Below are 7,623 nucleotides of genomic sequence, written 5' to 3'. Positions count from 1 at the left end.
TGCGAAAAAGGAATAAAAGAAGGAATTACGAACAAGAATTAGCGTGATATTACGAATAATAGTCGGTTAATACGTAAACTAAACAAACTAAGTCAAGGCAGAAACGGAGTTCAGGGAGAGAACTCAGCCAGGAACAGGCGCAGCAGAGCTGCGTCTTTTGGAATAGGCGCAGCAGACGCTGCGTCTGTTCCTTGGCTCAGTTCTGGCTGTGAAGCCGTATTTGCAAGCCGTTAACATTAATTGGTGAATTTAATGATTGATTGATGATATTTACTCGGATGAAAGTGATTAACAGGTTATTTAATATATGAATAGGTCATAAAAACAGTAAAACATGAATGAGACGGATGCAAACGGATTAATTACATGACGGAATAATGATAGATTAATGAGTCCTCTATTGAAATCAATTAACTAACATTAGATATGATGGATTAACGACGAATATGCGATGAATATGACAAAAGACAGATTAAACTATATCAAGGACGAATTCCAGAAACTCAATATGAACGAATTGAATCTCTACAATCCGGAATTGAATTTGATGACAAAAACCCGCAAAATTGATTATTAGGGATTTAAGTCGGATTTATGACAAACTAAACATGTGAATGACGATAATTATTATGTTATCATGACGAAGAATTAACAAACGAACAAGCAAAAGAAGGATTTTGAGCACGAATTACAGAGGACAAACGAAGAAGAAAGGAAGCAGGAACTGCGGCAGCCTCACGAAGAGGCGCGCAGAGGCTGCGCTCCTTCGAAAGAGGCGCAGCGATTCTTTGCGTCCTTTCTCGACTGTTATCTACTGGAAATCCGCAAAAACAGGTTTTAACAAAGGGTTTTAGAAATCGGTTTTAACGGTATTTTCGACATAAACCTTACAATTGATGATACGAAAAGTAAAATACAATAAATAAAAGAGGAGTATACACCCTCAGACTTACATGTTGACGAAACGAGAAGGACTAAGATATCGATTAGTGAATGCTCGACGCGAATGCAAGGAAAGTGCCCTCGTAAGAGGAAAACGATTGATTAATTAAGTTGATTTAGTGTAGTTGGTCAAATTGGTCGGTCATGCAACGGAGAAATTTGGTACCGGAAAGATCCGAGCTTACGTGGTCGAAAGTTCAAGCACGTAGGCGCCAATAAGTAAGAACAAAGTCTAGAATGCAAAGGGAGAAGAGAAGGGCGGACACTCGCGTGAGAAATATGAGGAGCGAAGGCTCCTATTTATACTAATCACGTGAAGGAATTAGGGTTTCGGAGACTCTTTGGAAGTGAATCTCGGAAAGATATGAAAAAGATACGTGAAATATGCAGAAAAGGGCCTGGGAAGAGGCGCAGCAGCCACTGCGTCTCTTGGAAGAGGTGCAGCACCTGCTGCGTCTGTTCCCAGGAGGTTTCCTCCGGCTGAAGAAAGATTTCCGCGTTTGAGTTATGGTAGGACGGAAATAATTCGACTTCCTTAATATCTTATATGAATATTACGGGATATTACTTGCCAAAAGATAAAATTTATGAAATATGGATTAGAAATATCTGGAACATTCCAGAACATTCTGACTCGGGATTTAACAGTTATCAGGAAATGGAGACGGTTTTTGACCCGGACTCCGAATGTACTCTAATTACTGTCGAAACGACCGTATCGGTACGTAGATGACAACCGAGAGGTAGACATTTAATGTTTGAGCAATCACTTGACGATAATCTTACGAACTGTCACAAATCGTTCCGCGCATCAAACATGCGGCCTAATCATCACCGGGTGGTTTGCGGGAGGTGCAGAAATGAGGTATCTACACTGTGTAGCCGGAAACAACAAGGCGATTGGCGGTTGTTGTGGGCGGCGTGAGAAAAGGAAGATGACGGTCGGAGTTGGTGCTTGAATAAAGGGGAAAGTGAGGTTTAATTTTGGTCGGTGTGGAACTGAAGAAGAAGATGAAGGAACATTATAGAACTGTGTAAAAGGGTTTCTTAATTTTGGAGGGATTTTTCTTTTTCTTTTTTTCTATTATAAAATCGGTTTTAATTAAAAGTCGACACAAAACACATATAATGGCGGTTTTTTAGCCCAAAAAACTGTAACATAGTATTAACTTTTAGCTTCATTTTAAACGTCGGTTGTTAATATAACCGCCACAATTAACTTATGATGGCGTTTTCTATTTGGAACCGCCATAAAAAGTTCCAGTTATCACGTCGGTTCTTACATAAACCGCCACAATAGACTTCCTATTTGCATAAAAATTGGGTTCCCGCCAATTTATTGGGCTTTTCACGTCGTTTCTATTAGAACCGCCACGATAACCGCTTCGTGATAGGGGTTTTTTCTACTAGTGAGAAACAATGATTAAATTAATCACATTTTAGTGTTGGGCTATTTTCATTTTAGCTTTTTAATTACCAAATTTCGAGAAACAATAATTAAATTAATCACATTTTCAGGTTTCTTAATACTTGCCTTATCTGTGCATGAAATATCCTTGTATGTGCATGAAATGACCTTGTATGTGCATGAAATAAGGTCTTATGTGCATGAAATAAGTGTTAAATGGGCATGAAATAAATTATATGTGCATGAAATAAGGTTCTATGTCCATGAAATAAGGTTCTATGTGCATTAAAAAGTTCTTCAGTTGCATGAATTTTTGTTTAAATTACAATTGTTATGGGGGATTAGGGGTTTTTGATGCATTCTTTGCGAGTTCATGTATGATTTTCGTCACTGTGGTATGTCCTTTTGAGGTTCTCTTTCATTTTCTTTAAGGTCCGCTCTTTAGGTTGTGCATATACGATACTTCGTAACTAAAAAGTGTGTGTTGTTACTTTTACCGCCTCCTCCGTCACCTAATTCAGTGTCCAGATGAAAGATTCATTATAGCAGCTTTGATGGCGATGCGACATCCAAAATCCATTGTCCTATCTGGTTCTCTTAGTGCTTTGTTTGTGATGACAGTAAGTTATTTCTAGATTTGGCCTCAATAGCTGCATTTCTTTATGTGATTCCAAGCATCCATTATCTATTCCATATGATTTTCTCTATTCTCATATAATAAATTTCTTGTAACAAAAAAATATATATATATATATATATATATATATATATATATATATATATATATATATATATATATAATAAATTTCTGAAATTTCCTGAAAAGTTTCTGCTTTGAGAATATTGATCTTATTATTTTTGCCCGTGTTGGAAACCCTGCTAGTTGACTGAAACATTTCTACTTTGGCGATATAGGTGCTCTCCACACTAGACTTAGTAGAATAGTGTCAAACTAGATATCGAGAAAGCATACAAAAAGTGCAGCTACAGGTGCATTTTATCAAGAATCCTATTCTCTTTTTTACAAGATTTCATAGTATTGAATCTACTGCTTGATTGTCGTGTATTTTATTATCTTATTATTAGCTTTATCTGTTCACATGCTTTAGCTAGCGCAATTATCTTTAGAGTTTGTCAATGCACCATATGAACTTTTCATATGCAAGTTTGGAATCCTGATCAAACTGAATGTTTAGTCGCTACAGAATGATCCTAACAAGAAATTGTATACATCAATTAGAATTATTAAAAGGCGTAGATTTACATTGTTTAATTAGTTTGTTGAAAGTTGTAGACTTTGTAAAACAAGTACAGCCTGCCATTTCACGGCTATTGGGCTCTAGCCACTAATTTTCTCTTGTCGGCGGTGACTATAACAACAGTATATGTTATCTCCCCGGTCCCAAGATTGTCATATGTGGTATGCGTTGTTGTTTTGTGCTTCATTGACCTGACTGAGGTTAGTTGGATTAAGATGATATCAAGAATAGTGAACATCATGGGCTCCATTTCTTTTGCCTCGTCTCAAATGCATAATTTCTTTTCATTGTAGTTCTGTATTTGTTTTTTGGGTTACGGCTGCTTTACATTGCTTGGAGATCAGATCCTAAAGGATCCTAAAAAGAGATGGAGGTGGTATGTCAGTTTATCTACTAAATGTTAAATGTGCATGAAATAAGGTTCTATGTGCATGAAATAAGGTTCTCGTGCGTGAAATAATTCTTCAGGAGGCTATTAGCTCAATGGTAGAGCAATGTGTAAATTTTGCACAAAGGTATGGGTTCGAGTCCCATATAGCCTATTAAATCGCAAATCCAATGATAGAAACGTGTCATGATGTAAGCAATATAGTACAATTATTCAGGAGGCCATATACACCACAAGTATTACCATACTTGTCATACTTGAAATGAGATTACCAATTACACTATTTTTCATTCTTAGAGTAAAATAAAGATCTGTTATTTCATAGCCAATATGGGAGTCGAACACACATCTTGTGCATTGCACAATGTTCTCCCATTTGAGCTAATTGACTTTCAAAATAAGTAAAACATAAATACTCATAATGTAAACGGCAATGATGTCATGACGATATTATAAACTGATAAGTGGGTCATTTAATTTCATCATATTTCAAAACTAAAGAATAGTGAGTCGTGTATTGAAGTTAAGAATTCATGCACCAATATCCAAAAAACGACAAAACCAACCACTGAAAACTACACTAGGGAAGAAGTACTCTATAGCTAAACTAGGAGATGCTAGCATCCAGTCGCTTTTCAAGTCCAATTCAAAAATGATTCAGTCAATAACAAACTAAACTACTCACAGTTACCACGTATATTCTAGCTCCTTTCACCGCCTCTTAGTTATCCAAAATATGAACTTAAGTAACAATAACAACAGGATAGTGTCCATGGAACTGGAGTTTGATTATCTAATGGTGTTAGGCTGATATCCGATTCAGCAATTTGGAAACGAATTTTGATGCGCCTAAACAGGAATTCAATGCACATAACTACTACTTTGACGATTGTAAAGACTATCTAATTCACGGAACTCAGTCCCCAATTTCATAATTTCAACAAATTTTGGTAATTTCTCAATTTTCCTAACCCTAATTTCCCAGTTTCCCCAATCTAATTCACGAAACCCTAATTTCAGAAGCATAATTCAACAATTTCGATAGGTAATCATGAATTGAAAAATTAATCAAACCCTAAATTTCACAAACATTCTAACACGATAATCAAACCCTAAATTCAATTAATTTAATCGACGATTGAAAAAATTACTAAGAGATCAAAATGTAAACCCTAATTTCACAAAAATAAATAATCAATTTCAAAACATTACGTCGAATTAACAGGATCCATTGATCGAAAAATTGTCCAAAAGTTGATTGTCGAATAGTTTGATTGTCGTAGAATTTGAAAGATTTTGTTAGTGGAATCGCAAGAGTGATGTTGAATGTTTTGATAGTCGAAGAGAGAGAAAGAAAGATGAGAGAGAGGTAGTTTTGTGAAAATGATGGGTGAGCGAAGGTTTGGTGGTGAGCGAAGGTTTGAAACAAAATCACGTTTTATTTGGTTGATGTCGTCCGTATTATTATTATAATAATAAATTATTATTATTATTATTATTATTATTATTATTATTATTATTATTTTTTGCAGAAAGGTTAGGATCATATATATTAGATAAAAAGAGGTAGAGTACAGATCCTATACATTCCTACAAGGAGACCAGTGTGGCCACCTAAAAAAGAAAGAAACCAAAGCAAGCCCTAACATAAGAGCAGGCTGCTTACATAGCCAATTGTTTAAAGACAACCTCATTACTACGAAACCTCAACAACACTAAATATTTAATTCTTCTGATCAGGGAAGACGAAGGAGTAGCAGCATTCAGAAAGATACGTTTGTTCCTCTCTGCCCACAACAAGTACAGTGAGAGAGAAGAGCACGGCGTCACGAGTTTCTTGACCAACTAACCCCCCTATTATGTCTTCTTAACCATGAAAGGATAGTGCCCAGTTTGGGGCAACTAGTACACTTAATCCAAACAGAAACTTCCTTCCAAACCTCCTGAGAAAACTGACAGTCAAAGAATAGATGTGAACCATTTTCAGCCTGCCTCTCACACAGGGAGCATCTATTCACCAAGACCAAACCCCGAGTACACAAGTTATCTATAGTAGGGAGCTTGTTCTGAGATGCAAGAAGTCTAATAATGGCGTGCTTGGGGTAGACTACAGAATCCCAGATAGTCTTGTGGTAGCTGAAGGGAGTACCTTTACTTCTAAGCAATTCATAAATCTTCTGCTTGTACCCATCCTCCAACAGTAGGGCTTCAGCCTGAACCCTACCCCCTGCGAGCTGCAACAAACTGTCTCTGGAAGAGATAACATTCCCCCAGAACCATGAATAAGTAGCAGTCATTTTAAAGTCCCAAATACTAGTCCCTTTGAGTACATAAGCTTGAACCCATTGCACCCAGATATTAGGAGCAGCAAAGATCAGTTTGTGAAGCCACTTAACCATCACCTGAACCGTCCTAAACAGACCCCAAAACCACGCCCTAAACAGCACCCGAAAACCCGACACGAAAATAACAAAACCCGCCAATTCACCACCTTACTGCCACCATGACCACCCGTGGCCACCACCGCCAACTACCTGGCCACCTAGTGTCACCAGAATCCCCGCCTTTCCCCTATCTCCCTCTATACCACGACACAAACCCGACAGTAACACCCCAAACCCGATATCCCATGTTTTATGCGAACTCCGGCCAACCACCCCACGAACCACCGCCTATAGCCACCCCCAAAACAACCACCATGTTCGACTAACTACCCCCGTCACAACCCAACCTTACCCAGGTCAAGACTCGGCCAATTGAGGGTTCAATTACTCCCTTAAACTACCCACGACCTAAACCGCAACCCCTCTGACCAGCCACTTTCAGCTGCCTGCCACCGCCACCCTTGGCCTTTCCTGACACCACCACCACACCCATTCCAACCCTTGCAATCCCACGTACCACTTCCCAAAGTTTGGTCTGATTCCGTCAAGGTTTGGGTCAGTTTCTAAGCGTCTTAATATCGTCTCACATTCAGCTGTATAAGAAAATAAAACAAGATTAGAAGTTGTTACCTATTAGTTATCGCTTGCTAATTCCGTCTCCAAAAGCTCCTCCTCTTAATTTGTGATTTATTTCTCAGATTTAATAGGGTATTTATGGGTAGGATTATAGAGAATGCGAGGTCAATTAGGAAACTATATAATTTACCTTATTCTAATTAGTATAGGAATTATCATTATTATAATTCCCATTATATTATTATTATTATTATTATTATTATTATTATTATTATTATTATTATTATTATTATTATTATTATTATTATTATTATTATTATTATTATTATTATTATTATTATTATTATTATTATTATTATTATTATTATTATTATTATTATATGTTAATCTTATCATAAATAGGATTTCCTCATACAATATTTACTAATTTATTATTTGTCATAACTTATTATTATTATTATTGATATAATTATTATTACTTTTCCATATTATATTATTATTAATTCCCGATATAAATCCCGATTACACTTACACCAATTTAATAAATTTCGCTCCAATTACCAATGGCACACGGCCCAAGATCCACTTATAAGCTTAACCCAATTCCCGACTTAGATTATTAATTTATTAATTAATTATCGTCTTACTTGTAATTATTATTAGAAA

The sequence above is a fragment of the Silene latifolia genome, chromosome 2 (genome assembly GCF_048544455.1).
Source record: "Silene latifolia isolate original U9 population chromosome 2, ASM4854445v1, whole genome shotgun sequence".
NCBI classification, from domain to species: Eukaryota; Viridiplantae; Streptophyta; class Magnoliopsida; order Caryophyllales; family Caryophyllaceae; genus Silene; species Silene latifolia.
This window is presented reverse-complemented; position numbering follows the sequence as displayed.